This window comes from Hypanus sabinus, chromosome 32 (genome assembly GCF_030144855.1).
Source record: "Hypanus sabinus isolate sHypSab1 chromosome 32, sHypSab1.hap1, whole genome shotgun sequence".
Lineage (NCBI taxonomy): Eukaryota > Metazoa > Chordata > Chondrichthyes > Myliobatiformes > Dasyatidae > Hypanus > Hypanus sabinus.
Window position 1 is genome coordinate 2,613,428 of NC_082737.1, and position 20,631 is coordinate 2,634,058.

The 20,631-nt window shown below is 46.3% G+C and overlaps 2 protein-coding genes across 4 annotated transcripts in view; both read left to right on the forward strand.

Annotated features, from left to right (window-relative positions):
- Positions 1 to 20,631, forward strand: part of LOC132384402 (lysophosphatidic acid receptor 5-like) — a 49,773-nt gene that overhangs the window by 820 nt on the left and 28,322 nt on the right. The gene's annotated exons all lie outside the window — the stretch shown is intronic.
- The window catches only part of LOC132384400 (lysophosphatidic acid receptor 5-like), a 102,379-nt gene that overhangs the window by 816 nt on the left and 80,932 nt on the right, over positions 1 to 20,631 (forward strand). The gene's annotated exons all lie outside the window — the stretch shown is intronic.

The window sequence follows — 20,631 nt, forward strand, 5'->3', positions numbered from 1 at the left end:
AGCACATTGGAACTACCATAACAAACCGTGACGCATCAATCAGTAGACTTTTTATCAAGACATTTGTTTTGGGAAGAGGGTCTGGTGCTATCCCAGCTTCTGACCAATACGGGTATCAGTTCTAACAGACATTTGGATGATGAACTCTGCCATCTTCATTAGGGATGATACATAGTCATGTCTAGTCTGGTGGTATTTATACCCTGTTGTTCATCCCCAACTTCCCAATTGGTTGGTCATCATACAGTCTGTTTTCCGCAGTCCAAGCTTGTTTACAATCAAATTCCAGTTCTTACTTGGAGCGAGCCCTGGACTTTCTTAATATTCTTTTCCACTAGTTTTATTTCAATGGCTTCCTTCACCAGGTGGTCCCAAAACTATTCTGCCACACCAGTGGCTTTTGGAACCTCCTGATGAAGGTAGTCATTGAAATAAAACAAGAAGAAAAGAATTTTAACAAAGCCAAAGGACTCACTCCAAGTAAGAACAGTAGAAATAGAAATACCACTGTTTCTAAGTAGACGTGAGTCCATGAGGAGATGTAAAATTTCCATATCCTACTGGTGAAGTAGAGGCATTGAGGGGCGTTCTTTGCCATGGTTGGGCCAGGTGAGGACTTCGCTGTTGTCCATTCCCAGCAACTTGCAGGAAAATACCACCATTTCTACGTAGAAATACCACCAGCCTAAACATGCCCACGCATCATCCCAGATGAAGATAGCAGAATTTGTTATCAAAACAAATCAATGTTTTAAAATTGAAATTAAATTAAAATTGATACTGGTTCTAGCTGGAAGTCCAAGAATAGTTCATTCAACATTTGTGTATTTTTTTAATTCATTAGAGTGTTCAATCATAAGCTGAACTCCTAAGAAAGTAATAATACTGATGAGCTTTTGTTAAGATTGACTGTATGTGTTGCACCCCAGACAGTGAACTGGGAAATGGTCAGTTAGATTAGTAATGACAGCTACCGAGGTGGTGTGAACAGTTTTTCTGAATGCTATGCATACAAGTCACTTCATTTTATGTTACACCCAGGCACCATAAGGTGAAACTATGACAGAGTGCAGAATGAAGTGTGGTATTGAAACAGATGGTGCACTGCTGGTTGTCAACAGGGTACAAGATAATATTAAGTTAGATTGTACGGTTCTTAGAAGAGTTCAGTTGATCTATATAACCGCACGCTGGAAGTAGTCCTTGAGCCTGGTGGTACATGTTTTCAGGCTTTTACATCTTCTGTATGATCGGAGAGGTGAGAAGAGGGAGTGCTTTGACTGTGCTGGATGAGGACTAACTAATCTGAGGGAACAGACAACTCGAGTATATTTGCCACCAGTCTAGATATGCCCAGGCATCATCTCTGATGAAGATGGCAAGTACTTAATGGCATCTTCAGATTTTCCCTTGTTAGTCCTCACTTAATCAGGTTCCCGCTGTCCCACCTTGTTTACAATTGAATTCCAGTTCTTAATCAGAGTGAGAATGCTGACTGTTCATTGAAACAGCGAAAAGTATGGACCGAGTCTATTGGGAGTCACAGGCAGAGCAATTCCAATAGCAAGTCACGATGCAGCCATGCACCAATGAAAACCGATGTGGGTCCATGAGGAGATGTAAAATTTCCATATCCTACTGGTGAAGTAGAGGCATTGGGGGGCGTTCTTTGCCATGGTTGGGCCAGGTGAGGACTTCGCTGTTGTCCATTCCCAGCAACTTGCAGCTGTCGACCTCAGAACTGCGGTGTAAACAGAAGTCATTGACCAGCACTTTTCTTCTGCTGACAGATGGAAGGAGAGTCATCATGACACACATCACCCGACTGAGCCTCCTTGATGTGCTGCCATTGGTCATTATTTGAAATGCAGCCAATTACAGTGGTACAGTGGCAAACGTAGATAGAACCGGCCACGCAGTCATGGACAGAGTAGGTTCTGATGATATGGCCTTGCAGGGCACCAATGCTGAGGTTCTGCCAAGCATCCAGAGTGACTGTGGTCCATTGGACAGGAAGTTCAGGCTCTGGCTGAAAGGGATGTGTTGGATCCCAGGTTGGAAGTAAATTCCAGGTTGGAAGTTAAAATATCTGGGTTGTTAACACCCTGCACATTCCTTTATTTGGCAATATGTCTAGTGCTGGCCTTAGTGCATAACACAGCACCTTAAACAAGATGAGGACAGTGAAGGGCATGAACTGTAAGGTGGACCCTTGGGTTGTTAAGCTTCTAACATTTAAAGCATGTGCCTGGTTTTCTCCCTTTACCTGTCAGGTACCAACATGTAAACCAAATTATACTTTTGTACTTTAATGTCTTACTGGAACTGTGGATTTAATTAGCTTTCACACCATAAAGATTCACTAATCAGCCTGGGTACTCAGCATGCTTGCAATAATTGGCCGTAGTTTGAAGGATGTTTCACAGTCTATCTCTGTGTGCTGTGCGCAGAAAAGAGACTGTCTCAGACACTTTTGTGGGAATTGATAAGACATGCAAAATTGACTTTTCTCAAGAGAATCCAAGCAACACTGGAGATCTTCCAGTGGCCACTCATTTTAATTCCACTTCCCATACCAATTCTGACTTGGCAATCCATTGTCTCCTCTACTGTCAAGATGAAGCCACACTCAGGTTGGAGGAACAACACCTTATAGCCTCCAACCTAATGGCATGAACATCAATTTCTTTAACTTCCAGTAATGCCCCCCTTCACCATTCCCCATCCCATTATCCTTCTCTCACCTTATCTCCTTGCCTGCCACCATCTTCTGTCCTCTCCTATTAGACTCCCCCTTCTTCAGCCATGTATCTCTTTCACCAATCAACTTCCCAGCTCTTTACTTCACCTCCCCCTCCCTTTCTTGGTTTCACCTCTCACCTTGTGTTTCTCTCTTCCCTCCCCCACCTTTAATATCTGCAGAAAGGTCCTGGCCTGAAACGTTGACTGTACTCTTTTCCATTGATGCTGCCTGGCCTGCTGAGTTCCTCCAGCATTTTGAGTGTGGTGCCAGAATTGACTTTTGTTAACTTTGACTGATGTCTACATGTATGAAAAAGGCTGTGACTATTGAACTTTGGATGGTTTGACAATTGTACTGTTAGTGAGTCATTCCTCCCTTATTCATGAATAAAGGTCACTCAAAGTCCATGTCCAATTTAGTAGTGAATAACTTTAATTGAATTTCCTTGGAAAATTAATTTCCCTAAAAGTATGAAATTACAATATTGAAACGAGAAACAAAATCAATAAATGAAAACATAAGTGTGTTTATTCTCCACATTCTCTAGAGATGAGGAAACAGACAGGTTATATAACCCATCATAGACCTGTTTTGGTGGCAAAAGAATTGCTGTGGTTCGAGTTACCTGGAAGTTTGGAGTTACCATATAACCATATAACAATTACAGCACAGAAACAGGCCATCTTGGCCCTTCTAGTCTGTGCCGCCGCTTACACTCACACTATGAGTTGATGCAACTCATAGCCAATCTCTCAAAGTACTTCATGAGGGTAGATATCAGAGCCACCAGCGGTCGTCTTTAACTCAGCTTCTTTACTTTTTTTTTCAAAAGGAACAAAGATAATTGTGGTCTTCTGAAAACAGGAGTGAATCTCAGTCAGCAAATACGTTAGCACCCAGAAAAGAGAGAAAGCACAAGAGAGGAAGAAAGCATGAGTGTGAGACAGAGAGAGGGAGTGCAGGGAAGGACGGGGAGCGAGGTAGACAGTGAAAGAAAGAGAAACAGACAAAGAAACTGTGACAGTGAGAGGGGGTGTGAGAGAAACAGACAGTGAGCCAGAAAGAGATAGGCAAAATAGGAGAGAGAGAGAAAGACAAAGACATAGTGTGAGAGAGAAAGACAGAGAGAGAAACACAAAGAGGGAGACAGAAAAATAGACCACAGGCCATAAGACCATAAGATATAGGTGCAGAATTAGGCCATTTGCCCATCAATCCTGCTCTGCTATTCAATCATGACTGATCATTTTTTTCCACTACCTCAACACCTCCCCCAGTCCCCAACCTCCTCCCCATAACTTTTGATGTCACGGCCAATCAAGAACCTATCAAGCTATGCCTTAAGTACACCCAAATACCTAGCCTCCACAGCTGCCTGTGGTAACAATTTCCACAAGTTCACCACCCTCTGGCTAAAGGTAATTCGCTGCATCCCTTTTTAAATGAACGCCCCTCTATCTTGAGGCTGGGGTCTTTGTCCTGGACTCCCTCACCAATGGAAACATCCTTTCCACAGCTACTCAATCTAGGCCTTTCAACAGTCAAAAGGTTTCAATAAGACTCCCCCTCCCCCCACCCCCACCATCCTTCTAAATTCCAGTGAGTACAGACCCAGATCCATCAAACATTCCTGGTATGGTAATCCTTTCATTCCCACTATCATCCTTGCCAGCCTCCTGTGAAGCCTCTCCAATGTCAGCACATCTTTTCTCAGATGAGCCCAAAACTGATCAGTACTCAAGGTGAGGCCTCACCTTATAAAGCCTGAGCATCACATCCCTGCCCTGGTATTCCAGACCTCTTGAAATGAATGCTGACATTGCACTTGCCTCCCTCACACCCCACTCAACCTGCAAGTTAACCTTTAGGGTATTCTGGACAAGGACTCCAAAGTCCCTTTGCATCTCAGATTTTTGGATTTTCTCCTCATTGAGGAAGAGAGAGAGGGAGAGAAAGAAAAAGTGATAATGTGGGAGAAAGAACGAGAGAGGGAGGAGGCGAAATCATCTCAGCCTGTTCACTCCAGTGAAGGATTGGTGTATCTGACTAGCTCCTCTCTGAAGATAACTTGGTCCTTTCCCTTGCAGAATATCACCTAATGTAAGGAGAAGTCTGCTGCTGACCTTGGCTTATTTAAATTAGTTCTGACTTCTGCATAGAGGAGCTATTGTTGTGGGTTTATTCAGTGCTTTGAAATGCCAGGATTAATATAAAAGATTTTTTAAAAGTATTCGCAGTGAAAATGTTGCACGGGGCAATGCTTCATACGTAAGAAAAGATGATTAAATACTTGGCCAGGCAAGCAGCAATAAAGGGAGGAAGGTGACAGCATGTCAGTACATGTTTGACTGAGAACTCTGGAGTGTTATGCTTCAGAGGAAAGAAAGCACAATCATAGATGGAATGACTATGTTCTCACAGTCTGGAATTACAGGCAGTGTTGGATGACCGGAGGACATAACTGAACTAAGAAGCAGGCAGTCTGACAACAAAATAACTAGCAAAATGACTGGGAACAACTGGCAATGGGTGTAGGGGAGAGGAGTGTACTTGGAAGAAAGAGGAAGGCCAGTCAATGTTGAGATGGAAGATTGGGTCCAGGGGTGACAACAACAGGAGGGAAGTTGTGACAGATTCAGCGTCAGGCGTGGTGCGGTGCAGTGCCACAAGGCTTGTGTCAGGATGCACGCTAGTGACCGGGAACCCTCGCGCAGGATTCCCTGGAGGTTTATTTTGCACAATGAGTCAGAGGTGAGGAAGGCAAGTGCAACGTTAGCATTCATTCCGGGAGGATGAGGATACAAAAGCAAGGACGTAAAAGAAATCTGAAAAAGAATGTGCTGACATTGGAGAGGTTTGATGAAAATGGTTAAGGGATTCTACTGTGTGAGGAGAGTTTGATGGATCTGGGCCCATACTTGCTTGGACATAAATGAAAGTAGGGGTGGGATCTGTCAAATGTTGAAAGGCCAAATTAGAGTGGATGGGGGAGGATGTTTCCAATGATGGGAGGGTCCAGGAAAAGACTGCACAGCCTGAGAAAGGAGGAACTTCAAATCAGCACCGAGATGAAGAGGAACCTCTTCAGCCAGACGATGGTGAGTTAGTGAAACAGTCGGATGTGGAGGCCAGATATGTAAGGTGGAGGTTGACGGTTTCCTGTTTAGTCAGGAAGTGAAAGGTTACCAGGAGAATGCAGGAAAGTGGCTTTGAGAGGGAAGTGGATCAGATGTGACGAAATGGCGGAGCAGACTCAATGGGCTTAGTGGGTCACTTCTGCTCCTATTCCTTGCAGTATTGTCCGTATGGTGAGGGGGAGCGGGACAAGCACAGCATTATGTTGTTGTATTCCTCTCACCCTGCTGCATAAACTGGGAAATAACCAAGAAGCATGAGGGTGTATCCTCGGATTGCAAACTGTGTCAACCCGTTAGCGCTGCCCTACCTCAGAGATATAAGGTAGAGCACGGGGCAATACAGCGCAGTGCAGGCTCTTTGGCCCACAACGTGATACCGACCTGCATAAAATTGATTGATGACCAATTTAAATCTTGGGACTCCCAGAAGGGTAATTTGCAGGTTGAGTCTGTAGGAAAGAAGGCAAATGCAGTATTGGCATTTATTTCAAGGAGAATAGAATACAAAAGCAAGGAGATAATGCTGGAGCTTTATGAGACCCAAGTCAGGCCGCACTTAGAATCTCGTCAACATTTTTGGGTCCCAAATGTCAGAAAGGATGTATTTATTGTCATTGGAGAGAGTTCACAAGGATGATTCTGGAAATGGGGGTTAACATGTGAGGAGCATTTTGGCAGCTTTGGGCCTGTACTCACTGGGATTCAGAATGCAGGGGGAGGGGGAGAATCTCATTGAAACCTACCAAATGTTGAAAAGACCAAAAAAAGGATGGATGTGGAGAAGATGTTTCCTCCATTGAGGGTGTCAAGAACTAGAGGGCTCAGCCTCAGAATTGAGGAGGTGAAATTTTATAACAGCAGGAAGGAGGATTTTTTTCAGCCAAGGTGGAGAATCTGTGGACTGCACCAGACTGTAGGTGGAGGCCAAGTCCATGGGTATATTCAAAGCAGAAGTTGATCCTTTCCCGACTGGTCAGGGCATCAAGGGATATGGTGAGACGAGAGGTGTATGAGGTTGAGTGGAATCTGGGATCAGCCATGATGAAATGGCGGAGCAGACTCGATGGGCCTAATGGCCTAATTCTGCACCTACGTCCTATGGTCCTACTTACACAGTGCTCAATCCTGCATTTTTTCTTCCTTGCTCCTAATTAAGTGTCTCATTGTGATGAAATACGTGTGCCTGTCTGGACACGCCCCCTGCTGACTGCTCCTGTGGCTCCTCCCACAGACCCCTGTATAAAGGCGATCTTAGCCTGGGCCCGGCCTCTCAGTCTCCAGGACGTAGTATGGTGGTCACTCACTGCTGGTTCCTTCTTCCAGTCAATAAAAGCCGATATCTCGCCTTTACGTCTCAGAGTGAGTTATTGATGGTGCATCACTCATGAACATCCATTTTGTATTAGCTTCTACTTGGCAGTATATTCCAGGCACCCACCACCCACCATTCTGTGATAAAAAATAAATACCTCTGCAACCTCCTGAAATTTTGTCTACTCACCTTAAGCAGCTGTCCTCTTCTCTGCCAATACCAGCGTACAGCACAGCAGCAGGAGCTGTGGCCATAATGTTGTGCTGAGCTGATTAAATTAGTAAGTAATTGCCCAACGGAGCCATTCCTTTCTGCCAAGCAATGCCCATACCCTCTCATACCCTGCACATTTGTGTGGCCATGCTACAGCCTCATGAGCGGCCTCCACCATCGACCCAGGCTCACAACACCCCTTGTGCAGAAAACCGCCTGCCCCGCACATCATCTTTAGAACGGTTTGCAGGGTTGCATTGCAGATGTTCTGTATTTCACTGGCCGAGCTGCAGCATGAATATTCATGCCCGTGTCAACAAAGAGGCTACTGCTGAAGCTGAGAATGGGCAGCAGTCTGGTGTATCCAATATACCTGTCCCATCACAGGTCCAATGACATGCTCGACACTGACTGAGCCAGGGCTGCCAATCCAGGCTGGCCATCTGCCAATCCAGGCTGCGCATGTTGCCAGTCTGGGCTGCCCATTTGCCAGTCCAGGCTGCCCATGTTGCCAATCTCTGCTGCCAATCCCTGCTGCCCACAGCTGCTGATCAGATGGTTTCTGTTCATGTGGTTTCACCCCTTTCCATGACTCAATAACTTGCGGGGCCAGTTGCATTTAAAATGTAGGATACTTAACAAAGTCTTCCTCACCTTCCCAATAAAGCTTGGAAAACAAAAGGATTTTCTTCCTTCAGAATTCTGTCCCATTTGTTCACAGGGAAACTCGAGTATCCAAAATGAATTTAAATCCGTAGCAAAGAATTTTTTGTTTAGCCATTGGAATTAATTTATTATTGAATGGTGTCAAAGTACCTGTTGTGACATATCTAGTGTGGTGGTTTATCTGACTGGGCCGAGCTGGTGACAAATGTACTGCTTCATAAGCTTTCCTTTGGACTACACTGGTGAGGCCAAGAGGGGGATCTTGACGACTGGGCATCCCAGGATCTCCGTACCTTCCACCCAGGCTTGTGATCACCCATTGTCCTTCCAGACAGATGGATGCCACGACCACCAAGGCACAGTGAAAAACCCTGCCTTGCATATTTGTTCATACAGATCAAATCAACATGCAAAGCACTGAGATAAAAATAAATAAAATCATTGCATCAGAATAAGTGTGACAGCAACAGAAGAAAGTTCAGTGCCCACAGACAATAAGGTACGTTGTCAAAACGATGGTGAGGACAAGAGTCCATCTTGTCGTACTACAGAACCTTTATGACAGCGAGCAGGAAGCTGCTCTTGAGCCTTATGGGATGTATTTTCAGCCTTTTATATCTTTCTACCAATGAGAGATGCTAGAATGTCATTTCCCAAGGCAGCAAAGAGTATAGACAGAATCCACATAGGCAAGGCTGGATTCTGTGAGGGGGAGGGCGACTACAGGTAAGAGGGAAGTACGATGAGGGTCTGAGGCAAATGAATAGAGCTTTGAGTTGGGTTGACATTGGAGGTAGGAGGGATGGAACAGAGGTGGAGCATTGGATGAAGTGCATGGAGAGGTAGTGGGGAAAGTGGCGGGAGAAGTGCTGGAATGGAGAGGGCTGGGGTGTGAAAGTGTTCGGGTTGGGTGCTTGAGTGGTGTGGGATGGGCAAATGAGAGCTGTGTGATAGAGTGGGAGGATGATGTGGGGTTGAGGGGTGTCCATTTAAAACAGAGGTGCGGAAAAATCTCTTTAGAGAGAGGGTGGTGAATTTGTGGAATTTCTTACCACAGACAGCTGTGGAGGCCAGGTGGATGGCCGTATTTAAGGCAGAGATCGAGAGTTCCTTGACGCAGCATCAAAGGTTGCAGGGAGATGGCCATGGAGTGGGGTGAGGAGGGGAAAGTAGGATCAGCCACGATTGAATGGTGGAGCAGACTTGATGGGCCAAATGGCCTAATTCTGCTCCTATGTTTTATGGTCACAAGTATGAATAATGTGGGATTGGCTGTTCAGGATCACTGGTGACATGGAACTAGAATGGTTGTGTGAATTGTCCTGGATAGAATGGGTAAAGACCTGGGATGGGGTATGAGAGACATGCAGAATGCATTGGATGGTGGAGTTGGAATGGAATGTGGGATGGGATGATTGGTGTGGATAGGAATAGATGGCTTATGTGGAACTAGTGTGTGATTGATGTGGGATGGGGAGTGTGATTGGTGTGGGATGGGGTGTGTGATTGGTGTGGGATGGGGAGTGTGATTGATGTGGGATGGGGAGTGTGATTGGTGTGGGATGGGGTGTGTGATTGATGTGGGATGGGGTGTGTGATTGATGTGGGATGGGGAGTGTGATTGATGTGGGATGGAGTGTGTGATTGAAATGGGACGGGGTGTGTGATTGATGTGGGACGGGGTGTGTGATTGATGTGGGACAGGGTGTGTGATTGGTATGGGCTGATCCTTCATCAGGACTGGGAAAATAAATGAGGAGTCAAAGTTCGAGGGTTTGGGGAGGGAGGGCTGAAACACTAGGTGATAGGTCACAACAGGGTGTGGGGGCAAGGGGTGAAGGAAAGAGCTGGGAAGTAGATTGTTGAAAGAGGTACACGGCTGGAGAAGGGGAAATATGACAGGAGAGGACAGAAGGCCATGGTTGACTGAAAAGGGGGAGGTGACCAGTGGGCAAGGAGATAAGGTAGGAGAGGGAAATGGGAGTGGGGAATGGTGAAGGAGAGGGTGCGTGAGTGGACTGGGTGAGTGATACGAGATCGGGTGTGTGAATAGTGAGGGATGGGGGTGTGTGAGGTGTGTAATTCAATGTACAGGGGTTGTGGGCATTTGTGATGTGTGATGTGAGTGAGGGTCGTGGGGCTGTCTGCGGGATGCAATGTATTGGGGTGAGTGAGAGGTCTTGCAAAGTACATGTGCTAGGGAGGCTAAGAGTGTGGATGAGTGGTGTGTGAATGATGTGCAAAGTGTGTGAGCGTGGTGTGGGATGTGGTGTGATGGGTTGTGTGTGTGGTTTTGAATGAAGATCACAATCAGTGTGGATTGGTTATAATATATACTCCTCAACACAGCGGTCAGTACTTAGTCCACTGCTCTGCTCCCTCTATACACATGACTGTGTGGCTAGACATACCTGAAATACCATCTATAAATTTGTTGAAGATACAACCATTGTTGGCAGAACCAAGGATGGAGATGAGAAGGTGTACAGGAGAGAGATATGACAGTTTGTGCCAGCAACAACCTGGCACTCAATGTCAGTAAGATGAAAGAGCAGATTGTGAACTTCAGGACGGGTTAGATAAAGGAACACATATCAATCCTCACAGAGGGATCAGAAGTGGAAAGAGTGAGCAGATTCAAATTCCTGGGTGTCAAGATCTTTATGGATCTAACCTGATCCCAACATATCGATGCAGTTATAAAGAAGACCTTTGCTTAGGCCTTTGACAAGATTCCGCACGGAAGGTTAGTTAGGAAGGTTCAATCGTTAGGTATTAATATTGAAGTAGTAAAATGGATTCAACAGTGGCTGGATGGGAGATGCCAGAGAGTAGTGGTGATAACTGTTTGTCAGGTTGGAGGCCGGTGACTAGTGGTGTGCCTCAGGGATCTGTAATGGGTCCAATATTGTTTGTCATATACATTAATGATCTGGATGATGGAGTGGTAAATTGGATTAGTAAGTATGCAGATGATACTAAGGTAGGTGGCATTGTGGATAATGAAGTAGGTTTTCAAAGCTTGCAGACAGATTTAAGCCAATTAGAAGAGTGGGTTGAACGATGGCAGATGGAATTTAATGCTGATAAGTGTGAGGTACTACATTTTGGTAGGAATAATCCAAATAGGACATACATGGTAAATGGTAGGGAATTGAAGAATGCAGTAGAACAGAGTGATCTGGGAATAATGGTGCATAGTTCCCTGAAGGTGGAATCTCATGTAGATAGGGTGGTGAAGAAAACTTTTGGTATGTTAGCCTTTATAAATCAGAGCATTGAGTATAGGAGTTGGATATAATGTTAAAATTGTACAATGCATTGGTAAGGCCGAATTTGGAGTATTGTATACGGTTCTGGTCACCAAGTTATAGGAAAGATGTCAGCAAATTAGAGCGAATACAGAGGAGATTTACTAGAACGTTACCTGGGTTTCAGCACCTAAGTTACAGGGAAAGGGTGAACAAGTTAGGTCTTTATTCTTTGGAACGTAGAAGGTTAAAGGGGGACTTGATTGAGGTACTTACAATTATGAGGGTAATAGAGTTGACATGGATAGGCTTTTTTCATTACTGGCAGCCATGACACTCTGTGAAAAAGAAACTAGCCGCACTCATCTCCTTTAAACTTCCTCCCCCCACCTGAAAACACAGCCTCTACTATTTGACTTTCCTACCCTGGGGACGGGAAGATTCTGACCGCCAATGTTATCATTTCTACCAGGTCTCCCCTGAGCCTCCAACGCTCCAGAGAAAACCACCCAAGTTTTTCCAAACTCTCCTTTGTACTTCACAAACTTTCATGTAGGCCGCACCTGCTGAAAGTCTTCTGCCCCCTCTGCGAGGTCTGTGCATCCTTCCTGTAAACTCTCTGCAATGTCTTAGACATATGGAGCCCAGCACTGTTCACAATACAATCAGTATGGAGGGGCTACTGCACAGGACCGAAAGAAGCTGCAGGAGGTTATAAATCTAGTCGGCCCCATCTTGGGCACTAGCCTACAAAGTACTCAGGACATCTTCAAGAAGCGGTGTCGCAGAAAGGCAGTGTCCATTATTAAGGACCCCAGGCACCCAGGGCTTCCCCTTTTCTCACTGTTACCATCAGGTAGGAGGTACAGAAGCCTGAAGGCACACACTCAGCGATTCAGGAACAGCTTCTTCCCCTCTGCCATTCGATTCCTAAATGGACTTTGATCCCATGAACACAACATCACTTTTATATATATATATATTTTTTTTTTTGTCTTCACACTATTTTCAATCTAACTATTTAATCTACATATATGTACTTACTGTAATTTACTTTTATTTCTATTTTCCCATTGAACTGCTGCAGCTAAGTTAACAAATGTCAGGCCACATGTCAGAGATCATAAACCTGATTCTGATGTGGTAGGGGTGTGTCTCTGGTGTCATTATTATGGGAGGGGAGCAGAGGAGTGGGATGGGATGACTGAGAGTTGGGGAGGATTTGAGAGAGCGATGAGAGAAAGGGTGTGTCTGTGACGTGGGATTGTGGCCATGCGTCATATCGGATGGTGTATGATGGTGACGTGGGATGGTGTGTGTGAGGGCACCTTGTGGGATGCAGTCTGTGATTGGTGGGGATTGATATGTTAAGTTACCAGGGATGTGTGAGAGGTATGAGTAGGGCTGAACACTATGTGTTGGGTCACCTGGGGTGGCGTGTGTGAGACCAGGCTCTGGGTGTAGGAGCTGTAAGGGTCAGATTATGATCGTGATGTGGGATGAGCATGTGAGATTTTCAGGATGGAGTGTGTGATTGAAGTTGGATGTGGTGATCGAATTGAATTGACTTTACTCCTTACGTCCTTCATACAAGGAGTAGAAATCTTTACGTTACTTCTCCATCTAAATGTGCAATGTGAAATATATAGTAACCTGTAATAAATATTATAAACAACAGGACAGTCAATATAATATAGAAATACAGTTGTATCAGTGTGAATTAATCAGTCTGATGGCCTAGTGGAAGCTGTCCCGGAGCCTGTTGGTCCTGGCTTTTATGCTACGGTACCATTTCCCGGATGGTAGCAGGTTGAATAGTTTGTGGTTGAGGTGACTTGTGTCCCCAATGATCCTCCGGGCCCTTTTCACACACCTGTCTTTGTAAATGTCCTGAATAGTGGGAAGTTCACATCCACAGATGCACTGGGCTGTCCACACCACTCTCTGCAGAGTCCTGCGATTGAGGGAAGTACAGTTCCCATACCAGGCAGTGATGCAGCCAGTCAGGATGCTCTCAATTGTGCCCCTGTAGAAAGTTCTTAGGATTTGGGGGCCCAATCCAAACTTCTTCAACCATCCGAGGTGAAAGAGGTTCCTTTTACACCATACAGCCGATATGTACAAACCATGTGAGTTCCTCAGTGATGTGTATATCGAGGAACTTAAAGCTGTTCACCCTCTGAACCCCAGATCCATTGATGTCAATAGGGGCGAGCCTGTCTCCATTCCTCCTGTAGTCCAGAACCAGCTCCTTCATTTTTGTGACATTGAGGGAGAGGTTGTTTTCTTGACACCACCATGATGACTTCCTCTCTGTAGGCTGTCTCGTTATTATTTGTGATTAGGCCAATCAGTGTAGTGTCGTCAGCAAATTTAATGATCAGATTGGAGCTGTGGGTAGCGGGTGTACAATAGTGATGCAGGATTTCAGGTGTGAAGAAAAAATTAAGAGCCTGCTCTCCAGCACAGCTTGCAGCAAACAATAAAACCAGGCTCTATTGGGCTGTTCTAAGCCCAATGAGTGGATCCCCAGTATGATATCATGAAATAGTCTACCTCATTATGACCTTTAACCTCTCGCTTATCTGCACTGTACTTTCCCTGCAGCTGTTGAATTATTTTCTGCATTTGATTACTGCTTATTTTCCCCTTGTTCAACTTCAAAGCACAAAGCGATGATCGGATCTCTGTAAACAGAATGTGAGACAAGCTTTTTCATGATATCTCGGTACATCTGACAAGAACATGCCAGCCGAAATTCCACTTTGCATGTGTGGGCTGGTCACAGTGCAGAAGCCTGAGTATTTTGAAGCCCGGTCCAATACCTACACTGCTGCAGTGGGACCCAAGAAACACTGCAAAGGGCAAGCCCTGAGAGAAAGAGTGTGGGGGTACTGAACAGACACCAGTCAGCACCCAGCTGTTCCCTGAGAGAAACATCAATGTGGTTAAGAAGGCATACGGTGCATTGGCCTTCATCAAGCGTGGGATTGAGTTTAAGAGACAAAAGGTAATGTTGCAGCTACAAAGGACCCTGCTCAGACCCCACTTGGAGTACTGTGCTCAGTTCTGGTCGCCTCACTACAGGAAGGATGTGAAAGCCATAAAAATGGTGCAGAGGAGATTTACAAGGATGTTGCCTAGATTGGGGAGCACGCCTTATGAGAATAGGTTGAGTGAACTCAGCCTTTTCTCCTTGGAGTGTCAGAGGATGAGAGGTGACCTGATAGAGGTGTACAAAATGATGAAAGGATTTGATCTTGTGGATAGTCAGAGGCCTTTTCTCAGGGCTGAAGTGTCTAGCATGAGAGGGCTCAGTTTTAAGGTGCTTAGATGCAGGTTCAGAGGAGATGTCAGGGGTAAGTTTTTTTACTCAGAGAGTGGTGAGTGTGTGGAATGGGCTGCCGGCGGTGGTGGTGGAGGCGGAAACGATAGGGTCTTTTAAGAGAGTCCTGGATGGCTACATGGAGCTTAGAGAAATAGAGGGCTATGGGTAAGCCAAGGTAGTTCTAACATCGGGACATGTTCGGCACAGCTTTGTATGCCAAAGGGCCTGTATTGTGCTGTAGGTTTTCTATGTTTCTATGGGCACATATGCCCCTGACAGAGAGGGACCGAGAGACAGCAGTCAGTGTAGAGCTCTCCCATGGAGGGAGAGGAATGGAGAGACATTGATTAATGTATAGAGACAAAGGGATCCCAACCCAGAGTCCACGGACCTTTTGCCTAACGGTAGGGGTCTATGGTCGAGAAAAGGTTTGGGAAGCCCTGCCCAGGGGTAATCCAATAATTGCACAGATATGCCCAGGGGAGAGTGTACAGATATCCCACTGAAGGAGAGTGATGAAGAGACACTTGACAGGAGACTGCTATCTTACTGAGAGGATGCAACTGAGAGACACCAGTCAGTGCACACGTATCCCCCTGAGAAAGGACAGCTGATAGCTATCACTCAGTGTGCAGATATCACACAGAGGGAGCGGGTGGAGTGACATAGGTCAGGGTATAGACATCACACTGGGAGAGACGGGGACTGAGTTATTCCCCTCAGGGGAAGGGGACTGCCAGATACCAGTGAGAGTGCTGATAGCCCCTCAGAGAGAAGGACTGAGGGACAGCGGTCAATGTACAGATAGCCCCATGAGAGAGAGGCATGAGCCCACTGCACAAATGCACATACACCCCACTACCAGAAAGTGATGGTCAGTGTCCCGATATTTCTCCATGTAGTAGGAACTTAGCAAAACTGGTCAGTGTGACGATGCCTCTGAGGAAAAGGGACTCTGAGAGACAGACCTACGTAGAGATATGCCTTTGAGAGAGAGAGGGGGTCTGAGAGACAGCAGTCATTGGACATCCCCTCCACGGTGGACAGAAATAGCAGTATTCATTGGGTTCTTCCCGGAGCACATCACCCCTACTGTGGTGGGAGTTTGCCGGTGTCCTCTAACCCGGGCTGATAGAGGCTTCAGCTTTTGCCAAAAAGCTGTATACATCTTCAAGGCAAGGATCCTTCCTCTCCCAAGGATGAGGTCTCTGGGCTTCAATTGGCTTCTGTGGCTCTGGGTTCTTAAGGGGATGTCCAACCCTCCTCCTCCTGCAGCCGGGCTTGGGATTGTGCACAGTGAGGTGAGTCACAGTGGTCAGCATAGATGTGATTCCCCCCCACCACCCCACCAGCCCTGAGAGTGAGAGGTACGATGAGACATGATCTTCTGGAGAGGCATATCCCACTGAGGGTAAGGATTCCAGATACCCAGACAACATACAGATGGTCCCAGTGAGAAAACAAGAACAACAGTCGTTATCAGTCTGAAGATGCCTCCCTGTGGGGGAGGGATGAGGAGACACTGGCCAGGGAACCTTAGAGGCACCAATGTACAGATATCTCCCTGAGACACTATCCAATGCACAGATATCCCACTGACAGAGAGGGACTGATACCAGGTTTCCCCCGCAATCCGGAAGTAGAGCTTTCCAATGAAAGCTTCCATAAGCCAAAATGGCGTAAAGCGAAGTAGCAAATACCATTAATTTATATCGGACAAATTTTTGCTTGTTCCCGGACCCAAAATAAAACCTACCAAATAGTACATAAAACCTAAAATAACTCTAACATATAGTAAAAGCAGGAAGGATATGATAAATACACAGCCTATATAAAGAGGAAATAATGTATATACAGTGTAGTTTCACTTACCAGAATTGGGAAGATTTAGCCAAAACCAATTTGTAGAGAAACATTGGCACATACACGTATGCGCACACACCTGCCGCGCAAAGCTTCACGGTCTTGGTAGTCTTTCTCGGGGTAAAACACAAGTTTAAAGTTGGTGCTTTTTTTCATAAAAGTGAAAATCCTCTTTGGATTTTTTTCAGTTCGCAAAAACAGGTAATAATGTAGCTCTTCTGTAAAAGTGAAGTGGCGTAAAGCAAAATTTTGTACAGCGAGGGATACATGTATCTTCCATGACAGCTGTCCATGTACACAAACCCCACTGAGAGGAGGGTATGGGACATGTCAGTAAGTGTGCAGATAACGCCCGGAGAGAAAGAGAGAGAGAAATACAAAAGACGTTGAGCAGATATCCCTGAGAGAGGGTGACCTAGACTCCAGTCATCATACACATCTCTCCTTGAGACAAAGAGTGGGTACTGAGGGACCCATGACACTGTATCAGTACAGAGAGTGGGTACTGAGGGACCCATGACACTGTATCAGTAGAGAGAGTGGGTACTGAGAGACCCCTGTCACTGTATCAGTACAGAGAGTGGGTACTGAGAGACCCCTGTCACTGTATCAGTACAGAGAGTGGGTACTGAGAGACCCCTGTCACTGTATCAGTACAGAGAGTGGGTACTGAGGGACCCATGACACTGTATCAGTACAGAGAGTGGGTACTGAGGGACCCATGACACTGTATCAGTACAGAGAGTGGGTACTGAGAGACCCCTGTCACTGTATCAGTACAGAGAGTGGGTACTGAGGGACCCATGACACTGTATCAGTACAGAGAGTGGGTACTGAGAGACCCATGACACTGTATCAGTACAGAGAGTGGGTACTGAGGGACCCATGACACTGTATCAGTAGAGAGAGTGGGTACTGAGGGACCCATGACACTGTATCAGTAGAGAGAGTGGGTACTGAGGGACCCATGACACTGTATCAGTACAGAGAGTGGGTACTGAGGGACCCCTGTCACTGTATCAGTAGAGAGAGTGGGTACTGAGGGACCCCTGACACTGTATCAGTACAGAGAGTGGGTACTGAGGGACCCCTGTCACTGTATCAGTACAGAGAGTGGGTACTGAGAGACCCCTGTCACTGTATCAGTAGAGAGAGTGGGTACTGAGGGACCCATGACACTGTATCAGTACAGAGAGTGGGTACTGAGAGACCCCTGTCACTGTATCAGTACAGAGAGTGGGTACTGAGGGACCCATGACACTATATCAGTAGAGAGAGTGGGTACTGAGAGACCCCTGTCACTGTATCAGTACAGAGAGTGGGTACTGAGGGACCCATGACACTGTATCAGTACAGAGAGTGGGTACTGAGGGACCCATGACACTGTATCAGTACAGAGAGTGGGTACTGAGGGACCCATGACACTGTATCAGTAGAGAGAGTGGGTACTGAGGGACCCCTGTCACTGTATCAGTACAGAGAGTGGGTACTGAGGGACCCATGACACTGTATCAGTAGAGAGAGTGGGTACTGAGGGACCCCTGTCACTGTATCAGTACAGAGAGTGGGTACTGAGGGACCCCTGTCACTGTATCAGTACAGAGAGTGGGTACTGAGGGACCCCTGTCACTGTATCAGTCCTGAGGCAGAGGGTCTGTGAGTAACAGGGATTCTGTACTTCCTAGGAAATCCAGAACAACACACATAAAAATTTGGATGATCCCAGCAGGTCAGGTCATGAGTGTGAGGAGCTGCTCAGTGTTGAGAAGAAGGATGGATTGACACTGGTCAAGGAAGAGATATCCCACTGAGGGAGAGGGACAGAGAGGCACTGTTCATTGTGCAAACTCTCCCCTTGGAGAGGGGTTGAGGGACACTCGTCTGCTTGCTGCTCTGCCTCTGAGGGCAGCGTTAGCTGCAGATGCTGGATGTCCAAGGCAAGCCACACAAAATGCTGGTGCAAGGCAGCAGGCCAGGCAGTATCTGTGGAAAGGAGAGAGCAGTCGTCATCTCTCGCCGAGACCCTTCAGCAGGACTGGGGGTAGAGAAAGGTGATAAGTCAGGTTAGGGAGGTCGGAGGGAGGGTTGGAAGAAGTATAAGGAGGTGGGTTATCGGTGAAATGGGGAGTAGGGGAGAGGTGAAGGAACATGTTGGGAAGTTGATTGGTGAAAGGGGTAAAGGGCTGGAGAAGGGTGTATCAGGTAGGAGGGGATAGATGACCAAAGTATGAAGTACATTTATTATCAAAGTATGTACTGTATGCTTTATACAACCTTGAGATCACGAAACAAAGACAGGTCAGGAGATGAGGTGAGAGAGGGAAATGGGAAATGGGTGGTGGTGGAGAAAGGAAGGTTGAGGTGGGGGGGAAATCACCGGAATTTCGTGAAAATGGCATCAGGTTGGGGGCTACCCAAATGGAATATAAGGCATTGCTCCTCCAGCTAGTGTGTGGCCTCATCCCGGCAGAAGAGGCACCTGTGGACTGAGAGTTGGAATGGGAATGGGATGCGAAATTGAAATAGGCGGCCACCAGGAAATCAGGCATTCTCTGGCGGAGTTGGTGATGTGCCCCCTCCCCCACAATCTACACCGGGCCTCACCGATAAACGGGAGGCAGCACCGAGGGTACTGGACTCAGTCAGCAGATGACCCCACAGACTGACAGGTGAAGTGTTTGGGATCCTGGATGGTGGTGAGGGAGATGCGGCACTTGTTCCGCTCTCAAAGTTCAAAGTAGAGTATTATCAGAGTACACACGAGTCACACGTTCAACCCTGAGATTATTTTTCTGCGTTTATACTGGGCAAATCTGTAGGGCAGTAACCGTAGACAGGAATTGCAAGCTGTGAACACCAGGAAATGTAAACGATATTCAGACTCAGTAAACTAATGAGAAAGGCTGGCTCTGCTATCGGAGTCAAACTGGACAAAGGACCCTCCGGAAAATGCTGGCAATTCCGGACAATGTTTCTCACCCTCTACATGCCGCCTCGGCTGAACAAAGGAACACTTTTAGTGACCACAGCATCTGCAGTGAACTTTGTGTTAACCTTTAGTGATAGACTGAGACAACCGCGCTGCTCCAAAGCTATATGAAGTCGTTAGTACCCTCGGCTATTCGGCTCTACAATGTCAATCCATCGCCGGGAAAGTGTTGCCACCCCCTCCCTCCCATGGGACTGTTTGAGGTAACTTACTTTTTTGTATTCTTTTTTACTTCTCTTCTAATATTTGTTTATTTTCGTGGTTTCTCGTGCCCCACAAACGACCAGGAGACGCAGAAGATTCTTCAAGAAGGGTTAAACTTTAATTTGCAAATCAAAGCTGAGACAGTCATTGCCCACACTGATTGCCCACCGATCCTTGGACACAGCATTTTTTATAGCAATCTCCTGGTTTAGTTGCATTAGCATATCACAAGTACATTCGCCACTAATGTTTCTATCCATTGACTTAATCATGTTCTAATCTAAGTCTTTTAGCTACCTCTCATGAACACACTATTATGATCTACATCTCTTAGCTAGCCTCTCATTAACACCCCATTATCTTCTACATTCTTAAGATTTCATTCTCCTACTAAATTGGATACATGCATAGCAAATAGCAAACTCAAAGCTGACTACATAGTTTTGGTTACACAGCAAACAATGCAACTTTTATACTCCAATAGTATCAGGTAGGAGTGGATAGATGACCAAAGTACGAAGTACATTTATTATCAAAGTATGTACTGTATACTTTATACAACCTTGAGATCACGAAACAAAGACAGGTAAGGAGATGAGGTGAGAGAGGGAAATGGGAAATGGGTGGTGGTGGAGAAAGGAAAGTTGAGGTGGGGGGGAAATCACCGGAATTTCGTGAAAATGGCATCAGGTTGGGGGCTACCCAAATGGAATATAAGGCATTGCTCCTCCAGCTAGTGTGTGGCCTCATCCCGGCAGAAGAGGCGCCCGTGGACTGAGAGTTGGAATGGGAATGGGATGCGAAATTGAAATAGGCGGCCACCAGGAAATCAGGCATTCTCTGGCGGAGTTGGTGATGTGCCCCCTCCCCCACAATCTACACCGGGCCTCACCGATAAACGGGAGGCAGCACCGGGGGTACTGGA